Raw genomic sequence first — 12,521 nt, forward strand, 5'->3', positions numbered from 1 at the left:
GACAACTTTGTATCTGTAGAAAAATAAATTGTATTATGTATAACCTGTAACCAGTGATTAAATAAAGTAATTATAATAAACTAAATTTTAAGGATTGCACTTTCATGTCAAGAATATAGACTTGTGTGATATAGAAATGAATAATTTTCACTAGTAAAATTTACTTTAATTAATTCCTAAAATTAGTTAAATTTTTTGTAAGGTAGTTTCTCCATAGAAAAAGTTTTGTGGGACTGGGGGAATAGCACAGCCAATCGGATGCTTTTGTGCACATGGCCAGCCTGTTTTGCTACCCAGCATCCTATATGGTCCCCTGAACATGACCAGGATTAAATCCTGAATGTGATATGAGTAGTAATTCTTGAGTACTGCCAGGTATGTTTCCAAAATAGCAACAACAAAAAACAAAAATAAGAAAAAAATTTGTAAATCCTTGTTAAAAAGTAACACTGAAGGACTATTTATATTAGACTTCATTTTATAAATAGAAACTGCAAACCACTGCAAAGAAAGTTTCATTTTGTATGATGTCAATAGTCTGCAATAGAAAACTATAAGACATGAGCTAATAAGGTAAGAGACTGAGTTATAATTATCTAATGAAGCATGTAGCTGCTGGTACTAGATAAACATTTTAGAGTGCTACAAATGTTTTATATAAAACTCTCGGTAAGAAAAATGTCCCTGCATATGTCAACGTCATTCAGAATAAATTTTTTAAATTTAACTTCAGCAAACTTTTGCACAGTGAATTTAACTGGAGTAAACTACAGAAAATTGTGGTAAGATTAACATGATACCAAGCATCCAGGATAGTCCAAGTGTACCGAACGTGTCACAAATAAATAACTAAAGATCATATAAGCAACTTTAGAAAGTACTGTTTTAAAATTTTTAGCTTCCACAAAATTCTATAAGTAAATATTGTACTCTATTTATAGATTTATTTTCTTACATGGCATGTGTTATCAATGATAAAATTATTATTATTTTTAATACCTTTATTTAAGCACCATGGTTACAAACATGTATATAGTTGGGAAATTATGAAATTATTTTTCAAACATACTAAGATTGTAGACATAAATAAAATGTGACAGTCATTGCCATGTTTGCTTATTGACCATTGCTATATATAATTATTTAAAAGAGAGGCAAGAATAGCTATGAAAATTCATAGTTAGCTGGATTGATAGCTCTGGGATGCTTGCCTCCTCCCTGCTGAAGTCTTGGCAGCTTTCACACAATCCCTACAACCACCATGACACCATTGGTCCAACTTCACCACTTTTCCACTGATGTCTGGAGAAATATCTAACTGCCCAAAATAACCTAACTGCCTATTTTTTGAAGGATGCGATTTCTGGGGTGTTTTTGACATCCAGGCAGACAGCCTCCTACCACTCCTCCATACTTCCAAAAGTCCTGGCAGCCACACCCAGAGCCCAGAGCCCACACCATGTCAGCTCATGGACCCAGCACCACAGATCCTGGAATTTCTGGATATACATCTTCATATTTTTCGATACTATGATCCTAGAGAAATGCACCAATTTAGATGTGAAATTATCTGAGAAGCTACCTAAGTCTAACAAATAAAACCAACAAGAAAATTCTCAACTGCCAACAAACAACTTAGTAAACCTTCAATGCCTTAATTATCCCCTTGTGAGATATGACAATTTTCAATAATATTTTAATTTAATTAATATTTTTGTTGTAGCATCAATATTAACATAATTATTTGTACTTGCCAAGGTAATCAGTGGAATGTGACAAATTGGGGACAATGGTGAAAGGATGTTATCTTGGTAGTAGTATTGGTGTTGGAATGTTGAACCCCAGAAATAACTGTATTATGAACAACTTTGTAAAAAATGTCATTTAAATAAAAAACTTTAAAATAAAATAAAAATAAAAATAAATAAGTTTTATTAATAAAAAAGAAAATGCAAGGCATGTGCTCTAAACTGGAGCAACATTCCAATAGCTCCTACTTCTATTTCTTATCAGAAGGGGAATATGCTACATTTTTAATCAATTAATATTTCAAATAATCTTACTTTTTATCAATAAATATGCTATTGTGGCTAAAAAATAAATAAGTTTTATAGTTTCTAAGATTCTATTTATCAGAAGAAACAAGTACTATCAGGTAAAATTAGTTTGAAGATTTTTGTACTGAACAAGACTTACAGATAGTGATATAAACTCATATTTATGAATATATTTGCAAGTAAGAGAAACAGAAAGAAATAAAATGCATACATAATTTAGTATAGACTGCTTTCCCTAGATTTATCTAGCAGGAGTTCTGGCAAATGTTAACAACAAGCATATCTTATTCCTGAACATACTTTGGAAATACCTCTTTGCAAACACTAATAATTTCTGTTTCTATAAAAATAGCTCAATTTAGGGTAGTAAAAAATACAACACGGGATTGAAGACATGCATCTCAAAAAGTGTTTGATTGCCAAAACTAAGAAATTTGATCAACAAAATTAATTAATATTTTATTACAATAAGCATTTCTAAATCAACATTTATTGATAAGTGACTGAATAAATGAATGGAAAATGAGATACATTTTTATTAAAATAATGATATAGAAGAAATACATAAAGTAATTACTCTCAGAACATCACAATAATTTTATTTCTGGCAAAAGTAAAATTTGTAGGTCATTTAAGAAAAGTTTTGACTAAAAACTAGTTACTAGTACAAATAATATTAAATATAATAGTAATTTTTTAATAATAGTAATTTTTGTTTTAGACATCTTTTCATAAATCAGAGCTTAATTTGTCTTTCTGAGTGTGGGCAGGTCACAACAATTCATTATTAGTGAATATAGTTAAGTAAATGGAAAAATAGTAAATTGTAAAAAAATATGGCCAAGTAAATGATGATGGTTAACAGTACTTATTAGTAATGCATTAGGTTGATATAAAATACAATTGATATAATACAATGATTTTTTTAAAATCCATATGTCCATTTGTCTTGGGAAATAAACTATTTGAGAGAGGTTTAATAAAACCTTCAACCATATTAGTCTTAAAAAAATGGCAAGATCACAACAATACAGAAAAACTGGAAAAGAATAGAAGATTAAAAAATAGAGACAATACAAAATGGTACCATAGATTCAATTCTGAATCAGAAAAACTACTGGAGTGAGAAAATATTGTGAAATATAAATAAAACTTGTATTTTAGTAACATTGTGCTGATATTAATTTCTTAGTTTTTGTACCATGGTTGTGTAAGATTGTAGCAAGAGGGGAAATTGAGCAAAGTGGATAAGACAACTCTAGGCTATTCTGTCAACATTTTGATGAATCCAAAATTATTTTAAAAACAAAAGATTTCAACAATTACATCACCTCCTAGTGTTGTAATAAACAAATGGGTGAAACCTAACATACAAAGCAAGCACAAAATATGTAATAAAAGTCAGTTATTCTTTATTAATATTTGACATGTATGCAAATAAGAAAGCTAAATAAATTTTTATTGGTTTAGTTGAACATTTTAAGATCATTCTATATTATATTAAATCAAAAATTAAAATCTTTGTGGAATGTTTGAATGTGTATAGAGTAAATAAAAATAATTTAAACTGCACAATTCAGACAGACTGTTAACTTTGTGTTCTATTGTCTGGCAGAATTTTATAGAGTCACGTGTGACTATTTCCATAAAATTATATAGATTACTTTCTCCAAGATTTATAAGAAAAGTATTTCTCTCAGAAAAGGGTAGAAATCCCAATGAACATTAAATATTTATAAAATGTTCAAACAATTCATAAAAATATTTTAATATATATTTTATTTAAACAACTTGATTACATACATGATTGTGTTTAGGTTTCAGTAATGTAAAGAACACCACCCATGACCAGTGCAACATTCCCATCTCCAATGTCCCAAATCTTCCTCCTCCCCACCCTCCCCCCACCTGTACTCTAGACAGGCTTTCTATTCCCCTCATACATTCTTATTGTTAGGATAGTTCACAATGAAGTTATTTCTCTAACTAAACTCATCCCTGTTTGTGGTGAGCTTCATGAGGTGGGCTGTAACGTCCAGCCCTCCTCTCTTTTGTGTCTGAAAATTATTATTGCAAGAATGTCTTTCATTTTTCTTAAAACCCATAAAAGAGTGAGACCATTCTGCATCTCTCTCTCTCTCTCTCTCTCTCTCTCTCTGACTTATTTCACTCAGCATAATAGATTCCATGGTATATTATGCAGCTGTCAGGAGAGATGAACTCATAAAAATATTTGTCTACATCTACAAGTCTTCTCAAAGTTCGAAATCTTATCCTAAAATTTTTAAATAATTATTTATTTAAAGATCATGAATCACATAGTTGATGTAATTGATTTGTTCATATAGTTGATATACATTTTTCCAGGTAAATAAAATTCAAATTTTTAAAAAGAGTACAGAAACAAAATTTGTAAAAATTGCTATATTTCATAATGAGATCATTGTCCTTGTCAAAAGATTTAGTAAGCTCCAGTTACTATTTACCATATGTTACTTTTGTTTCTGAACATTAGGTGGCTTCAAATACACATTGATATCTAGATTGATTTGTCCATATAGGATTAATAGTCTTTTTACAAAAAAGGAGGTTGGTGCATTGCTGCTCTGACCAGGAATTCCAAACACAATTGTTACTTCGGCTTTTGTTTAGTATTTTTTCAGCTGCAGGCTTTGTAGAAGTAAGAGAAGACTGTGGAGGGTGTCCCATTCACTCCAAAAAAAAAATCCTGCTGATGTCAATCCAACTACCAACATACCTGGAATTTTGGTCAGATTAGTGTCTCTGCAGAGAATAATAGAATAGTAGAATTGTGGTTCAGGGCCATTGGCAAGGCAATTATTGTAGGTGATGGAAATATCTGGTGTGGCAGATACTCGAACCACCTCTCTTTCAACATTGCCAGCTTTCAGCAGTATGCCAATGTACACATGATTTTTCATGGCTTGGTGTACATCTCTTTCAAGAATAGCTTGAGGGGCCAAATCAGTGACGCAAGTGGTAGGGCATCTGCCTTGCACACACTAACCTAGGATGGACCACGGTTGGATCCCCTAGCGTCCCATATGGTCCCCTAAGCCAGGAGCTATTTCTGAGCACATAGCCAGCAGAAACCCCTGAGCATCATTGATGTGGCCCAACCCCCCCCCCCATAAAAAAAGAAATAGAGCAAGTCTATGCAACTAGCTGAAATGTTGAATGTAGACATAACCCTATCATAAAAATAAAAATTTTATAAAGAAGTTTATTTCTTTGGAAAAAATAAGTTTAAAAACATTAGGCAAAGGGTTGAGCAACCATACAGCAGGTAGGGTGCCTGCCTTGGATGTATCCAACCTAGGTTTCATCCCAGAAGCCTGTATGGTTTTCTAAGCCTATCAAGAGTGACACCTAAGAGCCCAGAGTATGCCATCAATATTGCTGTGCGTGACCCCCAAACAAAACAAACAAAAATTTTAATGGACATATAGTTTGTTGAGTTGAGAGGAGATAGCCTTGTCAATGAGTTCAATTGTTCTATATTTAAAAAAATTACCATTACTGAAAAAGTCTCTTTAAAATTTGTGATATAGTGTTGGCTTTGGCAGCACATATAATAACATTGGAACAGATACAGAGAAGATTAGCATGGCCCCTGAGCAAGGATGACATGCAAATTTGTGAAGCATTCCATATATAAAAAAAAGTGTGATATAAGACATAGGTAAGAAGATTTCAAGTTCATTTGAAAGTATTTTCTTTGTTTAAAGTACCAAGAAGTAGGACTAGATGATGTACTTATATATAACTTTATATATATAAGTACATACATACATGAGTATATATAAATGTATATTTATAGAAATTGGCACATATTGACTAGTACTGTCTTAAGTGACTCATTTTGATGAATAGCATCATGTGTTAAATTGAATTTGAGTATTCATGGGTGACTGAGCCACATTTATTTTTAAGCTTGGAAGCATTCAAATTGTCTGTATAACCACACAGCGTAATTGATGCTATGTGATAAAAATAACCAACTTGAACACATTTAGTGTTATTTTTTCTGGTAGATTAAAATCGCCCAAGTATTGACAAAAATAATTTTAATATCTATATATATGATAATTAAGTAAGTAATATCTATGTTTTTGGTATAAATAATTCAGGGGTTATCCTTTCCAAATGCTGTAATGTCAATTATAGAAGCTTAAATATTATTTGCATAACTTTTTTTACATGCAAATTCTTAGATTTTACCTAAACCCATCTTATATTAGTATCATGAAAAATAGAACCCCCACTAACCCATATGTATCATCCTCCACACAAATTTTCCTGGATAAAGGTTATCTTTCCTCTGAGTTACTTTAAGATGTTGTGGCACAGGAGGAAGAGAGGAAGGAAGGAAGGAAGGAAGGAAGGAAGGAAGGAAGGAAGGAAGGAAGGAAGGAAGGAAGGAAGGAAGGAAGGAAGGAAGGAAGGAAGGAAGGAAGGAAGGAAGGAAGGAAGGAAGGAGGAATAGGAAGGATGGAAAAGGAAAGAATGAGTTTGCCTACTTTGTGAATATATCTCTAATATTTTAATTATGCCCTTGACTATGTCTCTAAAATTCTGGTAGAGATTTTGCACACAAAGGACTTGGAATTAATTAATTTGGGCTATTTACACATGATATATTAAGAGTGTAGGTTTATTTCAATTTATTATTATCATAACCTATACATCAAAAGATTCAGAATTTATATTATATTTATTGAATAATTAGCCCTTGAATCATAGTTTATTTCCATCTATTATATTTCTGAGATAAATGTCCTTATGAATTCTGGGGTAAGTACTGACTGAATAACATAAGATATATCTTTTGAGGATAAGAAAGAACTAGCTTTAAAAAGATTTAGGGTGTGTTGGGGATGACATAAATGGGTAATAAATATTTTAAATTGGCTACTGGTAGCTGCAAATGTTTTCTTATGGAATAATAAAAAGAATCGCTACCTAGATCAAATGTGACATCTATTCTAGACTTTGATATTTTATCATTAAAGAATAATATCAGTTTTATATTAAATAGTTTAAGATTTTGACACTATCATATTTTAAACTAGTTATTTATTTTTGAAAGTGGTATTTTTCCCAGTTCAAAACTACATTTTTGGTTTCCTATTAACTTCAAGATTTAGCAAGTAACATGTCATGCAAATCAGACTTAATTTAATCTCTGCTTGGCTTCCTTAATTAAACTAAAGCGAATGAATTCTCTTGCATTGCCTAAAATATATCTTTTATAAATAGAGCATTTATAAAAAGTGCTGAGTATGTTATAGATGATGAAGTCTATTCAAAATTGAGACCACAAAATATTTCTTCATTCATTGACTTCTCTGGGTGAAAATCTTCAAATTTTATTAATAACAAGGCAATCATATGATGAATCTTACTTTCAACAGAAAAAAATGCATAAAAGTATTTTCTAAAATATTATTGTCAATGATATGTAAGCCACTATGATTAAAATAAAAATTATATTTAATTTATTTGTTTTTTTTTTGTTTTTGTGGTTTTTTGGGTCACACCGGCAGGGCTCAGGGGTTATTCCTGGCTCCAGGCTCAGAAATTGCTCCTGGCAGGCACGGGGGACCATATGGGGCGCCGGGATTGGAACCGATGACCTCCTGCATGAAAGGCAAATGCCTTACCTCCATGCTATCTCTCCGGCCCCAAATTATATTTAATTAAAAAAAAGTATTTTCTGAATATGGAAGCATAGATCTTCCTTTAATATCTAGAAATTCCATTTCTTTCCTACATTTTTCTAATTAAATATTTGATTATTCCATTAAAATGGGCCATTTCATACTCATTCATGAAAAAAGATCTAAAATTGTTTATTTTTTAAATTGACTTTGAGGGTGAAAATATTGGAACTTTAACATATGATATTTTTCTTAATATTAAGTCTCGAAGGAAAAATATTTAAAATATCACCAGTATTGTTTTACTATGTACCTCAGTGATGTTTAATATTTTTCATTTAAAATTTTAATGTTATTGAAACTATTGTTATTTAAAAAGTCCTTCATAGTTAGGTCAGGTATACAATGAATCAGGTCCAATCCTATCACCAGTGTCTACCTTTCTCCACCAGTGTTTCCAAAATGTATCCCATAGCACCATCCTTTGTCCCAAGCCTGCCAGTATAAAAGGCCGGTTTTAAATTTATATTGTTAAAGTTTGGAATTTGAGTCTTTTGATTCCATTGTTGTTGTCTTTGGTTTGTATACTTAGTTCTGTCCTTTTTAAACACTACAATTGCATCTGAGACCACTTGGCCTCTGGCCCCTATATTTTATTTATTTTCTTTCCTTCCCATCAATTCATTTCTTCTCTCACTAAACTCTGGGGCCAAACATGTTGAGACAAGTTCCATTTAGACCATTGTATTTCTTCATGCAGTTATTCTAAATATCACACATAATGCTATTGTTCTCTATTTATCCTTCTTCTAGCTAATCATTTAACATTGTATATTTCAGTTCCATCCATGTAGCTGAAAATTGCATCTACATATATTTTACTTTTTATTATATATAAAATCTTTAAGCACCATGATTACAAGCATACTTGTAGTTGGTTTTCAGTCATAAACAGAATACCCCCTTTTACCAGTGCAACATTCCCACCACCAATGTTCCCCTTCCTCCCTCACCCCTGACTGTATTTGAGACAGATATTCTACTTCTCTCATTCTTTAACTACACTAACAACTAGCGTGACAATGTTAAAGAATGCTTAATATTCAACCAACATTTTAGTATACTAGAGTCTAGTTGTAATTTCTTTCCTTTTTTTTTTTTTTTTTTTTTTTTTTGGTTTTTGGTTTTTGGTTTACACTGGCAGCGCTCAGAGGTTACTTGTGGCTCTACACTCAGAAATTGCTCCTGGCAGGCTCTGAGAACCATATGGGATGCCGGGATTCGAACCAACGTCCTTCTGCATGCAAGGCAAACACTCTATCTTCATGCTATCTCTCTGGCCCCAGTAATTGTAATTTCTGATTTAAATTATATTTCACAAAAATCATTTAAGGGGTATTTTTTACTATACCTGAAAAAAACTTATTCCTGGCTCTTTGCAAAATAGTTATAAGCATAGACTCCTGAGGAAGTCATACATGGTTCCTGGAATTGAACTGGAGACATCCATGTGAAGGGCTAGCACCTTAACCTTTGTACTATCTCTCCAAACTTAAGTAGAATGTTTCAAAAAAATCATGTATAGACAAGAAAAAATTAAGTGTTAGGAAATTTTATATTTCAAAAGTGAATACAAGAATACTGGAGTGTCCCTATAGTTACTGATATAAATTATTTTCATCATTATATGTCATTAAGTGAGCTAGAGTTATCAATAGGATTGGGCTATAATGTCAAGATACTGACTATATTTCTGGTCACAAAATTCTGATTGAAAACCTTTGTGAAGCTAGATAGAGCACTATTGAAAATCTGCATTCTGTGCTAAGAAAACCAAAGTACAAAGTAGATTTTTAAACATTACTTTATTTTTATATTCAAAAGTTAGCTAGAAGAGACACTATGTTGATTGGTAGTGTATCACTCATAGCAAAAATTTTATTAAGACATTGTCTTGAAAATTGGTAAAATAATAAGGTTTTAGGCAACACTAAAGAACTTTGAAGAAAAAAATTAACTATCAAATAAAATATAATACATAGACTACATCTAATATCAGAAATATTCTATTAGTGTTTAAAACAATCTGATAATGGTTTCCATTACTATTCTTAGTCAAAAGAAAATTTAAAAAACAGCTATTGAGATAAGGTACTGTTGTTAGACAGTGCTAGTAAACTGGACTACAGATAGTATATCAAAAGTAAAGGAGTAGAATGTGTTTTCCTCTTCACTACTCAAACATCCATTCCTCTGTCTTTATGCACATTTGGGAGATGTATAAATTACTATGACTCTTACAACTGTGTATACATTCCATCTTGGTACATGTGCTTGTCTATAATTAAGAAATTGCTTTGTTCACAAAGGTAATGACCAACTCTACTTCTTTTATCTATCTGTTTTCAATCATAACGCTCCTGGAAAGGGTGCACTGGTGAAGGGGAGTATTTATTTGTTATAACTGAAACCCAACTAAAAACACGTTGGAAATCATGGTGCTTAAATATATTTACTATATAAATAAAAGTATTAAACAAATAGGAAACAGATCTGATGGACCTAAACGTACAATTACAGTCGTATGCAATGGTGGACTGAATTGCAAGCATTGTTAATTAAAATTAATAGATAGATTTAAAGGCAATCTAAGCCAGCATCTATCAAACTGGTCTAAATCATAAGCAGTCTTGTTCTGGATATAAAGAGTTAGTTAGATATTCCTTAAACTTGTACTTTAAAAAAACAGCTGAATAGTATTTAATATATAAATAAATGTATCATATCTTCAGTCAATCATCTATCAATGAAAACTTTGGTTGCTTAAGTATTTTACTCATGAATAACATTACAATAAATACTGAGTAAGGTAAAACACATTTTTTCTATTGACTACTAGAATAATATTGGACAGAGCACTATGAATTCAAAGTGAATTAAATAATCTTAAAAAAAAGAAGTAAAAGAAGAAGCAATGGGGATCCTCCAGATCAATAATATTAGATGCTTTCCAGAAACAAAAATTCTTGCTAATTTTACACATAAGACCTATTTATTCATCTCCAAACAAAAATATCATTCCCTGTGAATTGACCTACTTCCCCAATACAGGGCATAAAATGTTAAAATGTTAGTTAATTAAAAACACAAAATCTTTTTCTTTGAATTAAACATTTTGGAAAAAAAATTGAACTACATGTTCAGTGTGTGCAAGAATACAACATTTCTTCAATTTCTTAGAAATGGTCATTTAAAAATGATACATTAAAAAGTTATTTTTCCAGTAATTTCATTAGAAATTAGTAGAAGGATGACAAGTGTTTATTTCTCTCATCAATGTTATTATGGCATCAAATTTAGCTTTAATTTCACATGATCAAGCTTATTAACTGTTATTATTAGGAAAAATTATATAGCAAGGGAAAAATTTTGGAACTGAGGTTTGATGATTTTAAGTAAGCTCCAATTACAAAGTAATTCATTTTCTAGAAAATTTTAATATGTATTGCAATTAGAAGATCCTGGTCATATACTAATTCTATAGATAAGTTTCTGTAACGAGATAAATTAATAATTATTAGACTAATCACACTACATAAAATTAAAAAATATCCGTTATAAAATGAAAATTAAATTCACTTTAGCTTTACTTTTTATTGCATGGCTTAAAAAACAAGTTAAAGTTTTTTTAGCTAGTGTAAATATAAATACCTCCTTTTGTGAACGATGTTTGCTACATGTATAATTATAGCTTTAACCATAAAAATTAAGTAGAACTCTGCACTTTATTTTCCACCACTTTATTGTATAAAATAAAATATGTAAGGGAGTCCATCAAATGATCAATTTGCCCTTTTACATACATTGAAATTAGGCATCTGCATTACTCAATTTTTATTGTTGTCTTAACTTTGACTAAGTATGTTGAAAATTAAAAGGCAAAAACTTTGCTATGATGACAAAAGAATTAAGTAACCAATTATTATAGTTATATGCAATGACAATTAATTAATTTTCATAGCATAAATTCTGTTTAATACTGTTATGTAAAATTGGTGCTTATATAGTATTAAACTGACAGTGATTGAATAAACAGAACTTCCTAGATATTAAATTGATTGTCTAAATTTAGAAGAAACATAAGACAGTGAAGCACAGCTCTAAAAATTCTTCTAGCTCTTTAACAGTTCTTAATGCTTCAAAGAATAAATTTGGAACTTAATATACAAATATTTATTTTTATTTATATTTATATATTAAATTTGTATATTGAACAATATAAATATAAATATCTTTCCTTAATAATATTTTAAATATTGATATTTAATAATAATTGAATTACTCCCAGAGGAATATGACAGAATATATAAAGAACTTATAAGGAATATAAAGGAAATATTGAATGCAAAGCTGTATCTCAATGTAGATTTCCTATATTCCAAACTACTCTGGATTTTTCAACTCAACTTTACTTGAGAATAAGATTAAGGTTATTATATCATGTTTTAAGAGATATAAGCCACTCTCAGGTCAATATTTTAACTGATTGAGAAAAACCAAAAGCATGTTTATCTTTCAATATGATTATGATTTCAATTACAAAATGCATTAATGTATACAATACTAGCTGATTGAATAAAATAGATGTATACCTGTGCTCCTGAAAACATACTTTTTCACAAATATTTTAGATTAATTGACTTAGTGAATTTGACTAACTCCTCTACAATAAATGAATATTCTCAGAAGCTAATTGTTCTTTGGTCAACAACAACAGCAAAAT

At 30.4% G+C, this 12,521-nt stretch overlaps 1 non-coding gene across 1 annotated transcript; it reads left to right on the plus strand.

The window, feature by feature from the left end:
- Positions 1–5,628: 5,628 nt before the first annotated feature.
- On the plus strand, positions 5,629–5,736 carry LOC126002204 (U6 spliceosomal RNA). Its single transcript, XR_007492971.1, has one exon. It is a non-coding gene; the product is annotated as a U6 spliceosomal RNA (small nuclear RNA).
- The last annotated feature ends 6,785 nt before the right edge of the window (positions 5,737–12,521 follow it).

The sequence above is a fragment of the Suncus etruscus genome, chromosome 2 (assembly GCF_024139225.1).
Source record: "Suncus etruscus isolate mSunEtr1 chromosome 2, mSunEtr1.pri.cur, whole genome shotgun sequence".
Classification (NCBI taxonomy): Eukaryota; Metazoa; Chordata; class Mammalia; order Eulipotyphla; family Soricidae; genus Suncus; species Suncus etruscus.